Consider the following 17,630-nt stretch of genomic DNA (forward strand, 5'->3'; position numbering starts at 1 on the left):
GACTGTAAGAAGCCTCAGAGGAAGAGGGGAGCCATGGTCAGAGACCGGAAAGAGGGCATTTAAAATTTTAGATGTGAGAAAACTTGCTTCAGAAGTGGAGTGTTTCTGGTTGACCAGAAAAGAAATGTTCCTGAAACGGCATGGATGTGATTCCTGCTGGAGTCAAGGAGGCAAAGAAGGAGAGTTCAAATAAGCTGGTGTGATGAATTATCAACATAGATGAGGAAGTTCCTTGTGATGCTATTGGATGTGTGAATGGAGAGAAATTGCCCGCTGCTGGACAAACCTCTGTGGAACCGCAGAGGGCGATCGAGAAAGTACTAGATGCCGGCAAGGGGCAAGAATAGAGCCATGTCCAAAAAGAACGGCAGGAAGCCAGTACAAATTATTGGCTTACATACCTCTCCGCATGAAAGGTCAACGTAACCCTGCCCTTGTTAGGGAATCTGTATTTCAGAAAGAGGCTTGGAGCAGGATTATATTGAGTATCAGTATAAATCTCTTCTCATCGTGAGATGGAACATCTTCTGGATGACTGATTTGACAGAGTGATAATGATTAATGTTTGTCTTTCCTCTAGATTAGAGAGGAGAAGGCTTTCTTATTCCTTGTGCTTGAAATACAATAGATGCTCAATAAATGCTTGTCGTTAGTTGAACAAATGATGATACAGACAAGCAAAGTAATAAATGACCTTCAACGAACTCTTTCTATGCACCAGGCGCTCTTCTGTGTATTTACATGCGTTAACTCATTTGGTATTGAATATAATCCTCAGTGAACTGATGTTAATTTTTAGCATGTACTTACTTTATTAGAGGAAATAATTGTTTTGAACTAAAGATGATGGTCAGCTATAAGGAAAGCATTATACACACACACACACACACAGACATACACATCTCTGTGTGTATTACCATGTTCTGGCTTTGTTGTGTATTTCTAAGTCTAGAAAGAGACAAGCATAGCTTCAAAGTATGGGAGAGACATCCAAATATAATTTTCTACTGGTATCTACATAGAATTTTGACTTCATTTTTTTTTTACAATGTGAAAATCATTTGTGATTGCTTAATACAGACTAAGTTGCTATAACCATATGTTACGCTTTGAGGAGTCTTTTCTGCTGGGATAGTTCTAACTATCCATGGTATATGGTATATGGATGGAAGCCTCAAGATCCAGGCCAAGGAAGCAGCTATGCTTTATCATGTCTCTACGAGGGCACCGTTTGGCCATTATCAGCTCACAACTCCTGTGCGGTGGGCACATGCACCTCTTATTTATTTTTGATATAACCTTGTCCTATTTGAGGGAACTATTGATTTATTAACCCTCAATTTTCTGTGGCAACCATGGAGAGGATATTATAAAGAAACGAACAAGACTCCCCTCTATTTTATTTATTATGCACTGTGGTCATTGGTGCCCGATTCTGCTAACCAGGCACAGGATTAATGGTGTTAGATGGGGGCAGAGTGTTGAAAAGGAGGCGGATAAAACCTGTTCTAAACCCCATTTGTTATCTGGAGCCTCGGAGTCTTTTCTCCTTTGCAAATCTGCTTTCCCCTTAAAGAGTCTCCATCCTTGAGACGTGCTTGCAATGAAAGCCGGTTCTTTCCAGGCCTGCAAAATTGCAGCACAGGCAGGCAGAGCCCCCTGGGAGAGACCCTCTCATCCCTCAGAGCCACTGGCTTTTGAAAGGGAGAGGCCTGCAAATAGTCAAGATGATAAATCCCAATGCCTGGCAGCATCCAGGTTGCAGGTACTGGAGGATGCCGACACAAACGTGTTAACCCTTGGCATACAGCCACGCAGGGACCCCTTGAGAGGTCAGCCTTCCCCGGAACTATGTGCACGTACAGTTAGCACACACATTGTTCTCTGCTTCCCCAGGCAGACCACCACATCCAAATGCAGGCAGAAGTGAGAAAGGCAAAGCCGGCATTAGAAGGTGGGTATTTCAGATTTTTTTTTTTTGAGAGAGAGAGAGAGAGAGAGAGAGAGAGAATGAACAGAGAGGAGCAGAGAGAGAGGGAGACACAGAATCTAAAGTAGGTTCCAGGTTCTGAGCTGTCAGCACAGAGCCGGACGTGGGGCTCGAACCCACGAATGGTGAGATCATGACCTGAGCCGAAGTCAGATGCTTGACAGACTGAGCCACCCAGGCTTCTTGTATTTTAATAAGCAAATTTCTGCTTCAGTAGCAGGGAAACCCAGCATCAGGAAGATCTTTGGGCCAGCCTTCAGCCCTCCCCTCTACCTGTGACCCAGGTTGACCTGCTGATTCCACTGGCCACACTTCTTGAATATCTACTACATGGCAGGCACTGGGTTTGCTGCTGGGAATGAGATCTGAGCAAGATAGCCATGGTCTCTGTTACTGGGGGGCAGGCATAGTGTCCAGGGTTGGAATATATAACTGAAAATTTGCAATGCAGTACAATGAGTATTATGGAATCCCTGAACTGGGCAAAGAAATACAACTTGAGCAAATATAACCCGCTTGGCACTACGTGTTGTTAACCTGCCCGGTTTCCAGATTCCACATCCCGCCTGAGTTAGCTTCTTAGGGTGTCTGTAACGATGGACCCCAAGCTGGGTGGCTTCAAACAACAGACATTTACTCTTCCACATTTCCAGGGGCCAGAGGTCTGAAACCAAGGTTCTGGCAGGGCCACGTTTCCTTGAAAGTTTCTGGGAAGGATCTGTTTCTGCCTTGCCTAGCTTCTGGTGGATCATCAGGTGTTTCTTTGCTCGCGGCTGCCTTGCGCCAGTCTCTGCCAAGGTCTTCCCAAGGCCTTCTTATGTGTGTCTGTGTGTGTCTCCTCTTCTACAAGAGCAATAGTCATTGGAAGTAGGGTCCACCCCAATGAAGGACAACTTCATCTTAACACAGTTACGCCTACAAAGACCCAATTTCCAAATACGGTCACATTCTGAGGGTCAAAGGATCAAGATGTGTACGTATCTTTGGGGGAGATACGACTGAACCCATTACACAGTCTAAGACTTTTTCATTTGTGTGTCTTTCGACCTTTTATCATCGATCTTTTTCTATTGCTGGCTAGCCCTTTGGGCAGTGTGCCTGGCTTGCCGTTCAACCCTCTGGAAATCCTGGAACTTGGCTCTCAGTTACCTCTGTTTCTTTGTGCTTTGGGGTGCTCCGAGTGGAAGACGTCTTTCATTCTCAAATGATATTAGTGGTTTATGTGATGCCGATGTCCTGGGCAGGTCCACCTTAGACCCTGGGTAGAGACCAGACACTAACAAGTCTTGCTAAACAAAGCAAATAAGGGAAACTAACACACCCATGTGGGCCTAACAAACAAAAAACAGTGGAAAGTGGTCCCTGAGGAAGGGGGCCCCGATGAAAATGCCCCTATTTTACCCCAAAGCCCGTAACACATAACGTCTTGTGAGTTTCTGACTATTTCAAAATTTGCATCATTATTTGGCGAGTTGAAGCGTTCTATTCGGTGGAGAGGAGATCCACTAACTCCCAACAAAATTTCCGAATGTTACCATGGTAATGCAAGGGCATAAACAGCATGTTTTCCTGACGTACCAGGCTGTCGTCCGGTTTCCTAGGGTTCATTTCCGCAAATCTCAATTCCACAGCTCAGGGATGTCCAAAGTCTTCTCCAAGATTTTAGCAAATGTCCAAGAACTAACAATTCGATTTTCAGCTCCTGCCTCTGAATTGGTCCCACGTAAGCCTAAAAGTAGAACTAAGCCCTCTTCATCACTTTCTAACTAAACCCAATCACAGCGGGCACTGGACTGGAATTCATTGATTCATTGTAAGGGGCCACATCACCGAGCACGGAGAATCAGAGAATTTTCTCTTTCATCCTGCTATCCCCGCCTCCCATAATGCGGAAGCATTTCCTATATCTGATGCTACAGCACCAGTCATAACGACACGCTTTAGGCACTCACTTATATAACGGGGGCATATTTCTATGTATTTTCATGGTACCAACTGGTCTTTCCCTACGAGGAATCTCCTATCCGATGCTAAAAGAATAAACATTTTCTCCATCTCATTATCCTGAGATTGAAAGTCATTATGGTTTTAAGTGTTGAATTTGCAAGCTTCAATTATTTTAGTTTGCAACCTATTATTACCATCTTTTCTCAAACAAGTTGTCATTTCCGCTAAAAAGGAATGGGGCTATAAAGACCTTTTTGGCATTTACTAGTATTTTGATAATTTGGGAGTTGAATGTTTAGAAAACATGATTTCTCCAGTCCCCTCTTCAAACAGCTCTGTAATATGAGTGAAAAGCAAGGATGTATTTAAATTTTTTTTTTTGTTTTTTTTTTTTTTAGCTGAATTGTCAAAACGGACATCCCTGAGAGTGACATTCACAGAAACAAACGGTGCTTAGAGTTCTGTTGCCTGCTAGGCTTTATTTCAATAGCACAACACATATTGGGAACCTCTGTTTTGGTATACCGAGACTCTTGTAATAAGAGGGTTCTGTTATCAGAAGAAGAGTTAGATTTTTCCATAATGAGGCTCTATGGTACACTAGCTGTTCTTAATACTGGCTGGACGTTAGGATCATTGGGTAGGGGCTGGTATTTAAGATACAGTGATGTCCTTGCCCTACCCATAGAGATTCTGACTTCATTGGTTTGAGGTGAAACGGGGGTTATTTTGAAACCCTCCAAGTGATCCTCATGGGAAGCTAAGCTTGAGAAACACTGGCTCATGGGAAGCTAAGGTTGAGAAACAGTGGTGCTTCTTAGTTACCTATGGAGTGGGTTAAAATGTGGATTCTGACTCAGGTCTGCAGAAGGTCATGACATTCTGCATTTCTAACCAGCTTCCAGATGGTGCCCATGGTAGGGGCTCTGAGGTCCACACTTGGAGTAGCAAGGGTGTGGCAGAGTTGGCATTATCTTGAAAGTTGGACAAACCCGACTCTGAGAATCAATTCGCTGTTTGGTTTTGCTCATGTTGCTAAAAGACACGGTCTTCCATAAAGTCGAAATAAAACCTCTTACGTCTCAAGAAATGAATAGACTGAATGCTGTATGAAAGGTAGATAGCAAAGGGCCTGGAACTCAGTTGCTAAATAAATGCTAGTTTTATTTCACTTCTCCCCTCTCCATCTTCCCAAGCCACCCCCACCTTCCCGAGTCAAAGAGAGCAGGGCTGTGTTCTGGAGTGTGGTTGCCATGGGAACAGTAGCCTTTAGAGAAACGGGATGCAGGATATCAGAAAGCATAGTGGCTTGCTGGCCATCAACCCAGTTTATTTTGAAATATAAACTCTACCTACCGCCAGCCTCCTTGTCTTTCAGGACACTGGTCTCACCTCTCTCTTACAGATCAGAACCACTGCATCTGTCATCAGACTAGAGCCACAAAATCAAAGTCATCTCTCTCTTTTTTAAAAAAAAACTGGAAAAAGTATTCTATCAACTTTTTGTCAACCTTGCTATCCTCCTTTATTGTTATCGTATTCAATATAGCATTCACCAAAGTCATCCGTTAAAGGTGGCAAGAGGTTGCGAGGTAGGTATTTTAAGGGGGTATTGAGTATATGGGTCGTAATAGTGGGTCCAGTCAAGGGGATAAGAAAAATCGATCGGGAAAGGATGTCTGAGGCCAGAGTTCAAACACTAGCTTGAGCCTGAACATGCCGCAGTAACAGGAATCCGTGACGGATTTGGTGACGCGCGATGCGCGGAGCGTGTTCGAGGAGTTAATCTGCTGACGTCTGTGGTGGATGCGAATGAAAACAGCAGAAGGGAACGTCCCCTCACTTGGCTACATTTACTGACTGCTGCTTGTGTGGGGGGCCCCATGCCTGATGGAGGACCCGTGCAGTAACCACACCACATGTCCTTCGGCGCTCACGAAGTTTCCATCCTACCACGAAGACAGAGAGGAGCCAGTGATTGACTAAAATAATGACATGTGTCCGAGGGGGGAATTCACGGTGTGGCGAGAACCGATAAAAGAACTCTTTGACCACTTCACTGGGGTCAGGAAAGTCAACCCTTGGAAATGACCAACACGTGACTCTCAAGCTGAGACAGTCTTACGGGAGCTCTCTAAAGATGGGGTGGATGTGGGGAAGAAGTGGACGATGTATTATTTACATCAAGACTCTCCTACCTCTCACTATGTGAGAGAGAGACACCGGGGGCAAGGAACGTATTTCCTCTTTTGTAAAATGAGGATAACTTCCCGTGCTTTCGGGGTGGGGGGGGGTGCGCTGTGATGCTGATGACAATGCTTGGCACACAGGGAGGCTCTGAAGTGGTCAATATCCAGGCCTTTGTCTTTCAGGCCCGTTTACTGAGCACTTACTCTGCCTCTGTCACAGAAAGGGTAACTGCTGACCGCATACCCGTCTGGTCCCCCTCACTTCGCCCCTTTGCAGAGGGGCACAGGACTGGTTCTGGTTGTAAGCCGCGTGACGTGACTGGTTCTGGTTGTGACTCTTTGGGGCGCCTGGGTGGCTCAGTCGGTTAAGCGTCCGACTTCGGCTCAGGTGGTTTTGGCCACTCTTCCTTCCCTTCCCCTCCGCCGTGAACATGGAGGCGCGTGTTGCGACACTGGAGAATCCACCTGGGGCCTTGCTAGACTCCTTCTGTGGGACACGGCATCCCCCCCGCCCCGGACATCGCGGCACACATAGCTCGAACCATAAGCCAGCCTTGTTTAAGTAAGTCATCCTCAAGGGGTAGATTCCTCACCTCATCAGAACCTAGGTTGTCTCTGCTAGAAAGACCCAACACCAAGAATTTTTCACACGCCATTATTTAAGATAACAAATGACTTAAGAGAAAGGAATTTTATGCCTAGTTGGAAGGTGCTAACAGTAAAGCCTAAGAAAACCACCCGGTGCTCGCTGTCGTTTGTGCAAAGAGCTCAGATCAAACACTGGGAAGAAGGGCGATATCTCATGTTGTTTAGAGCACACTGTTGTACATTATGTGATGCTTTTAGTGTTTGCTAATGTGCTTTTCGGTCCTTTGATAAAGTGGCTCGTAGCCTCGTTCCACCCTGGCCCCCCGCCTCCACATATACCCTACCATTTAACCACAGATGCGGTTTCGTCCAATGTCTTCTTTAGAAACGGATTTGATTCCGTCTGAGCACCGGGCCAGCACATGGAGTGCTCTAGTCCTCTGCCTTCAGCCTTCTCTGCAGGGAAAGCTTTCTGCTTCTCTCCTCTTTGGCTTCTTAATGGGCCATGGATGTGTCTCATCAGTGCACCATTGACGGATGGCAGGGGCAGTACACGAAGTGGGCTGGTTGCTATGGTGCTCAACAGGCCATGGCTGCTTTCTTGGGAAAAATAAGGCCATAGATCTACAGTGCCAGAGTCTGTCTCTCTCCCCTCTGTCCCTGTCTTCAACCTCTGCCTTCCTCCCGTGCCCTGACTGCGTCTCCCTCCCTCCTCCTTTCCCATTGGTATGTTTGTGCTGTTTGTGGCAGATACGGACATCGTCTCGCCCGTACGAAGGATTCTTCTTTCTTCACTTGGGGCAAAAAATCTGCTACAACTGGATTTCTTTGCAACTCCTTTTTATGTCTCCTGAGCACTATGAAATAAACTTCGACCTGAACGTATGCTCACATGATAATACTTTGATGAGCTTCTGTTTGTATGTGTATTTTTTCTTCCTATATAAATACTAGCATTTTCTACAGTAAAAATACATATTATCTATCTATCTATCTATCATCTATCTATATCAAAAAAGCCAGTGTCTCTTAACTTGAATACAATACAAATGATTAAATTTTTTGTATTAAAATAGTATCTTGGGGCACCTGGGTGGCTCACCCAGTTGATTAAAAGTGTGACTCTTTGGGGCACCTGGGTGGCTCAGTTGGTTAAGCGTCCGACTTTGGCTCAGGTCACCATCTCGCGGTCCGTGAGTTCAAGCCCCGCGAGTTCGAGCCCCGCGTCGGGCTCTGGGCTGACGGCTCAGAGCCTGGAGCCTGTTTCCGATTCTGTGTCTCCCTCTCTCTCTGACCCTCCCCCGTTCATGCTCTGTCTCTCTCTCAAAAATAAATAAATGTTAAAAAAAAAAAAAAAAAAAAGTGTGACTCTTGGTTTCCGCTCAGGTCATGAGCTCACCGTTCATGAGTTTGAGCCCCGCGTCAGGCTCATGCACTGACAGTACAGAGCCTGCTTGGGATTCTCTCTTTCCCTCTCTCTGCCCCTCCCCTGATTGCTCTATCTCTCAAAATAAATAAACTTAAAAAAAATAAAATAAAATAGTATCTTGTCGCCAGTGTGTGAAAGAAAATAGAGCCGGATGAGAGAGGGATGGCTGGGTACTGATTTTGGCTGTCACCAAGTGAGATACAGTCATTCATTTGTCTAGTCATTCCACAACTACTGAAGGAACACCTACTGTGTGTTAAATATAGATGTAAGGGCTGGGGATATAGCAGTAAACAGGAAATGGAAAATGTCCCCTGCTGCAAGGAGCTGTCATTCCCCAGGGGAGGCCAACTCTAAACCAGTGGTACTCAAACTCTAGGAAGAATCCAGATCACCTGCGGGTGATTGTTAAAACACAGATGGCTGGACCCCACACCCAGACATTCTGATTTCCTAGGTCAGGATGGGTCCCAAGAACGTACATGTCTAACAAGACCCCAGTTCCACGGACCACACTTTGAGACTAAGTCGTATAAGCAAATAAAAGGGCAAACGCATAATATATCGCCAGCGAGTGATAAGTGTTATGAAGAAAAATAGCATAAGGAAGGGAAACAGACTGATGCAATGCGGTGGGTGCTGCTATTTTAGGTGGGACCTCCGAAGAGGCTTATCACACGCCAGAGACCTGCCTGAAGTGACAGAATGAAGCCCTGGGGTATCTCAGAAGAGCACTTGAAGACACAGACAGCAGCCTTGGCAGGAGGACGCTGGGTTGCCCCTGGTCACCCCACCTCTGTGCTTTCAGGATGCCACATGCATACCACATAAGGCATGGCCTGTTATCATTCCCATTTTACAGACGAAGGAACTGAGCCACAGAGAGCTTACATAATGTGTTTAGGATTGAAGAGATAAGAAGTGGCAGAATCCAGGATTTGAGCCCATCTCTCATATAAAGATTGGATGGACGGAGAGATGGATTGGAAGGAGGGGTGGGACGTTAAAATTGAGCCAAGTAGAGTTATCAACTGGCTTTGAGATCCTAAGAGGGTTTGTAACCCAATGAAAACTGAGGGTTGATGGGGGCTGGGGGAGAGGAGAAAGTGGGTGATGGGCATTGAGGAGGGCACCTGTTGGGATGAGCACTGGGTGTTGTATGGAAACCAATCTGACAATAAATTACATTAAAAAAAAAAAAAAAGAACTGAAAGGCAGGTGTTTGTCCAGAGAGGAGGAAGGCTGCCCTCAGTGGCGGAGTCCAGGTAGGAGAAGGTGTGAGGCCTCCAGTTCTAGAAGGAGTACCATCAGGTGTAGGCAAAGAAGCTTGCCTGGGCAGGTACAGGCCCCTCTCTGCAAAAGCAGGCCATGCCCTTGGAAGCTGGAGGGCAGGAGGAAACGCATTCAGCAAACCCCTTCCTCTCAAGGGATCCTGACAAGTTGTGTTTTAATCTAATTAATACATTCAGGAAGTTGGACCATGAGGAATGTGATTATTTAATTGTTTTGTTCAAAGAGTATGAAGCAGGCTATTAGTCTGGGGTCATGACTTCAAGGTTCATTTCAGGTTATTACCTAGGAGGGTTTTGGAACAAGAGTGGCTGATTGATTCTTTCCCGCTGTTACTCTCATTAATTTACAAAGATTCATTGTGTTGGTGCTAATTTGTCGAGTCTGGAATGAAATGTGAAACAGATTCAGACTGATAAGAATTGTTTTGTATCTGCTATTCTATCTTGTTCCTTCCCCTACATTTTCCCTTCTAAAGATTTTCAGGTACATGAATTTCCAGTCTGATTATAATTAACTCTTTTTCCACATGACAAATGTTGTCTCTAATAATTAAGCAGTGAGCAGGAAGTAGATATTTGGCATTTCATTTCCAAACCAGCAAAAATTTGGCTCCTATTCTCCCTCTGACCCAGAGAAAGTCATCTAAACTTTGTTGCTCACGTTCCCCTGTTGGAAGATCTGGATAATAAAATGCAAAGCTGAACGAACACCTTACCTCTCTTTCTCCATTAACATTACAAAAAAAATTTTTTTAATGTTTACTTATTTTTGAGAGGGGGGGGAGGTAGGGGCAGAGAAAGAGGGAGACAGAGCATTCAAAGCAGGCTCCAGGCTCTGAGCTGTCATCACAGAGCCCAACATGGGGCTCGAACCCATGAACCATGAGATTATGACCTGAGTCGAAGTCGGATGCCCAATGGACTGAGCCACCCAGACGCCTCTATTAACATTTTTAAACAGCTCCCATGGCCTGCAGACAAGATATAAGCTTGATGTTTCAAACTCTTGATGATTTGGCCTCAACTTTCTTTTGAGTCTCATATTCTGGCACTTTCCAGCAATAGTTTCTGTTCTATCATATCAAACAATCTGTGTTCGCTCTATTCTTTGTCTGGAAAGTCTTCCCCTACCTTTGGATATTTGCCAAATTCTCTTTCTTTAACTTGTCACCACCTTTGTGAAGTTTTTCTGGGCACCGTAGACAGATTACTCAACAACTCATGTGCGTTCTTGTTTCCTCCATTAACACTTGCCACATTTTGTTATAATTATTTGTTACATATTTTATTGTAATTATTTGCACGAGTGCATATCAGTGTCTGTGTATGTGTGAATATAAATATAAGTATAAATATAAATATAAGTATAAATATAAATATAAATATAAATATAAATATAAATATAAATATATACCTGAGCATGTTCTTTCTTTGCATAGCAGAGAAAAATCCAGGATATTCTTTCACAGTACCCCCCCCCCCCGGGTGGACAACAACTTGTTTTCTGGGCTGACCAGCCAGATTTTAGCCACCATGGGCTGTAAAGAAAATTGCAGAATGAACCCATTTTTCAGAGGATTCAGTCTGGGGCCTCCCTGGTCTAAGGCACTTCAGCCTTCACCCTTCAACTCCAACATAGTATCAGCATTGAATCAAGATATTTACATAAAATACCTGAGCTTCCCTTGATAAATAGTCGTAACAGTGAGAAAAGCAGCCTGAACATACTTTTTGAGTCTCTAGCTTCTCATCTGAAAGAGATGCTTTGCTTTCTGTGATCACTACTAACGGCTACGAATTTCTTCACTAAAAACTGTCCAATTTAACAACTTGCTAGCCTTTTACCACTCTCAGCGGCCTCTGGCCATGACAACCTGGTTTCTGATGAGCATTTTCACGGAAAGTGCCCTGTCCCTCCTGGCTGCAGTCTGGCCTCCGCTCTCCCATCGCCTCTATAGGGAGGTTAGCTGAAAAGGAGGTGGGCGAGAGGCAAGGGGTCAAATCTGTTACTTTTTATAGAGGTGGAGTGAAAATAATTTCCTGTGAAAGCTGGGGACATTTTTTCATTAGTTTTGTTTCCTGCTCTGGGTCTTATAGGCTGGGTGATTTTTTTCCCCCTTTTTGGAACTTCTGTGGGCCAACTTCCTGTGCCTAAGGGTGCTGAGAGATAGAATTTTATGAGTTTGGCCCACCTACACAGCAGTGAGTCTGGGGATAGTGAGGAATGAATAGACTAGAGCTGCCTAAGCCATCCTTGAATATTCTGGACCTGAGTTCAAAGGAGAAGCCTCAAAGAGGTGTTTTGGGAAGCAGCCAAGCATAGAATTTTAGGGTTCAGAAAGGCTCAGTGGGGGGCAGGGTGGATATGATCCAGCTTCCTCTTCATTGGATTTTAACGTTAATCTTCCAAAAATCATTTTTATACATCAGTGCATATATTTGGGAGCCAATGGTATGTTGTGCTCTAGGTGCTGGATAGATCGATCAGGCAGCGGTCAGAAACAAAAGTCAAATAGACTTCAGCAGAAATGTATCCCTTCCTATAACTAAAGAATCAGGGTTTCTAGCTTCAGGCAAAACTATATTCAAATGGTTGATACCTGTAGTTAGCTTCAGGCAAGGGTGGATCTAGGTGTTTAATACCTTTAGCTAGCTTCAGGCAAGGGTGGATCTAGGTGTTTAATGCCTTTAGCTAGCTCCTTGCAGGGCTGAATCCAAGTGTTTCATACCTTTGGGAACCCAGCTCTTTCTCTGTATCTCAGTATCGAATTCTTATGTTAATTTATTCTTATTCAGGCCTTTTCTACTCAGTAACCAGATGGCCACAGGCAACTTCAGGCCCACAGTCTCTCAGCCGCAAGCTCAATGAAAAAGGCTTTCTCTTTCCTAATGCTTCTCAAAAAAGTCCTAGGCCTGGTTCTCTGGGACACAGAATGGCTCTTAAATTCCATCCTCAAGTAGTTCCTCCCATCTCTACACCTCCCCTGGAGGAGCAGGGGAACTTGCTTGTAACTTATAGAACAAGGCAAAGGTGATAGGAAGTCAGTTCTGTGATTTGATTATAAAAGATAGTTCCTTCCATTTTGCTAGCTGATTCTTTTTCTCTTGTTGCCTTTGATGAAACGAGCTTTTATGTTGGAGAGGCCTGTATGGCAAGGAGCTGAGGACAACTTCAGCTAACAACCTGCAAGGAACAGAGCCACTCAGTCTGACAGCTGGCAGGGAACTGAATGCTTAAAACCTGAGTGAGCTCTGGGGACCCTATCCTTGATGGATTATTGCCCTGTGTGCTGTGTGTAATTTTAGGTGTCAACTTAACTGGGCCATGGGGTACTCTGATATTTAATCAAACGTTGTTGCTGTTTGAAGGTGTTTTTGGATGAGATTAACATTTAAATTGGTAGACTGAGTAAAGTAGGTTGCTGTCTATAACATGGGTGAGCCTCATCCAATCAATCGAAGGCCTCAATAGAATAAAAAGGCTAACTTTCCCCCAGCAAGAAAGGATTCTTTCCCGCCTGATTGCTTATAGATCGGGACTTAGGTTTATTTCCTGCCTTTAGACCCTACTGTTTTCTCTGATTTTAAGTCTGCTGGTCTTCAGATGGGAACTACACCATCAGCTTTTTGACTAGGACTAGACATACAAGCACACACTATATATATAGTGTGTGTGCTTGTATATATATATATTTATATATATATGTATATGTAATATATGTACATATATGTAATGTATGTATTATATATATTATACATATGTATATGTATATGTGCATATTTTTATGTATTATATGTATATGAATACATATGTGTATGTATTATATATACATGTATTGTACATATATATGTACATTATATATACATATGTATATGTATCATATATACATAAAATGTACATACATATATGCACATTTTATATACATATGTATATGTATTATATATACATATGTAATATATACATATACATATATACAATATATACATATATGTATATGTAATACATATACATATAATACATACACATATATATATATATATTTATATGTATACACACACACACACACACACACACACACACATTTATAGGTCTATCCCTATGTATCATCCTACTGGTTCTATTTCTCCGGGGAACTCTGACTAATATGTCCTGTGAAGTCCCATGCTGGACTATTACAGTTGTTTTCGACTCCCTGATGAGATAACTCAGCTACGTAGTACACATAGGATCGACACAGGAGTGACTCAATCTGATGCCAAAGCTTGACCTGATTTCCAGGGCTTAGCAGGGCTTGAGAGAAGATGCCAGGATGAGAAGGAGAACCACATGCAGGCAACGAACGGATGGGAACAACAGGTGCCTTCAAACACGTCCATACTTAGACGCTTATCTAGATGCTTAAGTTACTCTGTAAGGGAATCACCTATAGCCTTTCCTTACCCTCTGAGAAAGTACCATACATTTTATAAAGTATAAAGCACTGAATGATCTGATTATTTGATCAAATAATCCTTGATTATTTTTCTCAATGACGAAAGAGGAGGATCATATCTTGTTTTACTGCGCACCTGTCACCCCCCCGCCCCCGCAACACAACCCCTTCAGAGCGGAGCCCAGGAACAGGTGGAACAGGAAGGAAAGTGTGATCTCCACTCTCAATTCTTAGGTATGGTGCCCTTTTGCTCGGTAAGGTCAGAGCTTTCTACTTAATATACTTCTGGAAGTATCACACTAGGGATGCATTCCATTCCATTTTTCATGTCACAAATATTTGACCAGAAAAAAAAAAAAAAAGATTTAATCACAGAACAGCGAAAGTCAAATTCATAAATAATAATGTTTTAAAAGGTGAGTCGGTCTTATTCCACACAAATGGCAAATCCCTGCATTATTCATATTTGAGTTGGTCCTGTCTGAATTCTTAAATTTTTCTCTGGGTGGATACAGGGGTACATTTCTTGTTTTCAAAACCCGTCTCGCTTAAAAAGGCCGTTGATTTGCCTGGGAATATGTGCCATGTGGTGTTCCTGTATTTCAAAAGACCGACTCGAGTAATGTCAGTTGAGTGTCCCTACTTGCCTGCTAATGGTGATTAGGCATGCTGTGTAAACAAATTTGTACCTCTCACATGGAATTACTGGAAAAAGAGGATCAGGAATTCAGATTCCAACTCTGAGACGATAAACCTAAGAAAAGAAAAAAAACATTGAAAATTCCTCAACTCCCTAACTATAATTACTGGTCTAAATTCAACTTTTAAATTTATAGACTCAGCGGCTTTTGTTGATTTTGGAGGGGGGAGCGCACAAATGTTTAAACCACTAAAACGACTTGCATGCTTTTCATTCCGAAGGACCTCAAGTTAGTGAGAGAGAATAAGGAAGGGAGCCCCCAAATGTGTGGAATACCTGGGGAAAGGCAGTGAAGAGGTGAGAGACCACTGGAGTAAGTGGTCTGCTTAGTGACAGCCGGGATCCTAGAACAGCTGAAAATGTGAAACCTGGTGTAAGTAATGAAAGACGTGTCTTTTGCTGAATTTTAGGATTTACTAGTGCTGTAGCCTAGGCCTTGGTTTCTTCATATACATATATATATATGTATATATATATATATATATATATATACATATATATATATAAAACATATATATATATATAAAACATATATATGAATAAAACATACCTCTATAACACATATATAAATAAAACATGTATCTATAACATATATAAATTATATATATATAAAACGTGTATATAACATAACATATATATACAACAGTGTGTGTGTGTGTGTGTGTGTGTGTGTGTGTGTAAGACTTTCCATATGTGCCATGCCAACCTCACTACATGAATGCCAGATAAATTCGTGAATGTGAATGTGTCTTATAAACTTTAACTCCTGGGACACTGCTGATGTTGAACATTAAAAATACAAAAAAAACCCCACACAAAACCCAAAATTCCAAACAAAACAAAACAACAACAACAGCAACAACACAATGCAGGCAGGTACAGCGATGGGGGTATGATGACCTAGGTAGGGCTTGGGAGCAGGGAGAAGCCAGTCTCAGGGAGGAGGGACCCCTTGAAGATAACAGAGCATGGATACAATGTTCACAAACCTGCGGGGACAAGGGCCATAAAATAATGCTCCGGGAGCCCGCTAAGTGCAGACCATGAAGAGCCCCTGAGCTTTTTAGAAAGGAGGAGACAGTTCCTCAGTCCTGGCCTGTCACTACCATACCAGAATCCCACCCAGAATACCCAGCCCTACCAGTTATTCATGAGATGCTCTAAATATAGATTTTCGTGTGATATAAGCTGAATCTGTGTAAAACAGAACCACATAAATTGTAGGGATATATTGAAGAGTCTAATGTCCATAAAATTTAATAATTTATTACCCATAAATATTTATACAATATATAAATAATACACTAATTTGGAATAACTTTTTTTCCAAATCTTGTTCATTTAAAAACTTAGAGCTCTTTTGTAGAGATACCATCTTCTCTAAATTGTTTGAGATGTAGCATAAAACTTAATGAATCTGCAAAGCATGCTGCCATTAGATATTTTATTCTAAGGTAGAAATACCCAGTCATACAACGCACAGGGGATTGCTGTTTTATTCTATAGAATAATATATTTAACATCTTCACAAGGTCACTGTTTTCCATACTTCCTTGATCTTTGGAAAGTGTACTGTGAAAGTTAATAAAGAGAAACCTGTCTAAAATGCACTTGATGCTAGAAGCGGAGGGTGTTAGGGGGAGCCCTACCACTCAATGTCAATTACAGGAAGAGTTGTCAATTACAGACTCCCAGGAAGAAGCTCCACAGGAAAGAGTCATCAATTACAGGCCCCAACAGGGAAAGATATACATTGGTATCTCCTATAAGCAATGGACTATACCTACAACTCAGCCAATGAGAAATTGTCATCACCCTGAACCCTTGCATCTCTCCAATGGACTTTTGTTCAAAACAACCCCTCCCAACTTCCTTTCCCTTCTCCATAAAATGTCCCTCTCCTTGGTCTGTTGGACTTGCCTATGGTTTTGGCTGTAGCTTGCTTGTCCCGGATTGTAATTCTCCACCATTCCTGAATAAACCCATCTTTGCTGGTAAAATAATTGGCAGTTTTATTTTTAAGGTTAAGAGTGCTTACATCATTCAACACTTAAAAGTATAAAATGATATATCACCTGCTCTTTTTACTGATTATATTAGGTGGATTCAGCCTATTGGTCTTTTCTAATGAGTGATATCTTGTGCACAACAAACTGTTTGAGAAAGACTCCCATAAAATGACTTACCCCTTTACAAGGGATATGAACATGTGGTTGGGTCCAGGCTTTCTCCTTCTGTTCAGATAGATCTAGTTTAGGAAACTGACCTGGAGTTTTAAAATGTTAGATTGTTTCCTGGTTTGTTTGGCTAACTATTAATCACTTCCAAAACAATTCTGTAAAATGAGTTCTGTTCTTCTCAACCTGTCTCTTTAAGTGACTTTAAGACATATCACTGAGGGGGTGGGGCAGGTGCCCTCCAGGTATTAAGTAGAAGAACCTGACTTTGGAAGACCAAATTTTGATGGTCTCTGAAAGATGGATTGGCTGTATATGCAGTCTCTGCCTTGAGCTTTTCTCCTATGTGGTGCATACCACACATCACTGGGGAAAATTTGAGAAATAGCTACAATTGCTGAGGATATGCACAGTCAGGGTTTGAACTGAAGTCAATTTAGTCAAGCGGAGCTAATATTCCATTATTTTCTTCGATCCTTCCAACACAGCAGGTGGAAATACACACCCAAAACTTCTCCATTGAAACTCTCTTTTCCAATATATTTCTCTTTCCTTTTCTCGGTACACCTTTTGTTCTATCTTAACTTAGCTTCAATTTTCCATAACAATTTACTCTTGTCTGCTTCTAGGTACTCTTCCCCTCCCCCAGCTTTACAGAGGGACAATTGACAAAAATTGTGCATATATGTATATACATACACAAAATTGTGTGTATGTATATTTATATACATATTTTATTCATCTTTTTAAATATTTATTTTATAATATTTTTAAATATTTATTTTTGAAAGAGAGACAGAGTGTGAATAGGGGAGGGGCAGAGAGAGAGGGAGACACAGAATCTGAGCCAGGCTCCAGGCTTTGAACCATTAGCACAGAGCCCAA

This window comes from Panthera uncia, chromosome F2, assembly GCF_023721935.1.
Source record: "Panthera uncia isolate 11264 chromosome F2, Puncia_PCG_1.0, whole genome shotgun sequence".
NCBI classification, from domain to species: domain Eukaryota; kingdom Metazoa; phylum Chordata; class Mammalia; order Carnivora; family Felidae; genus Panthera; species Panthera uncia.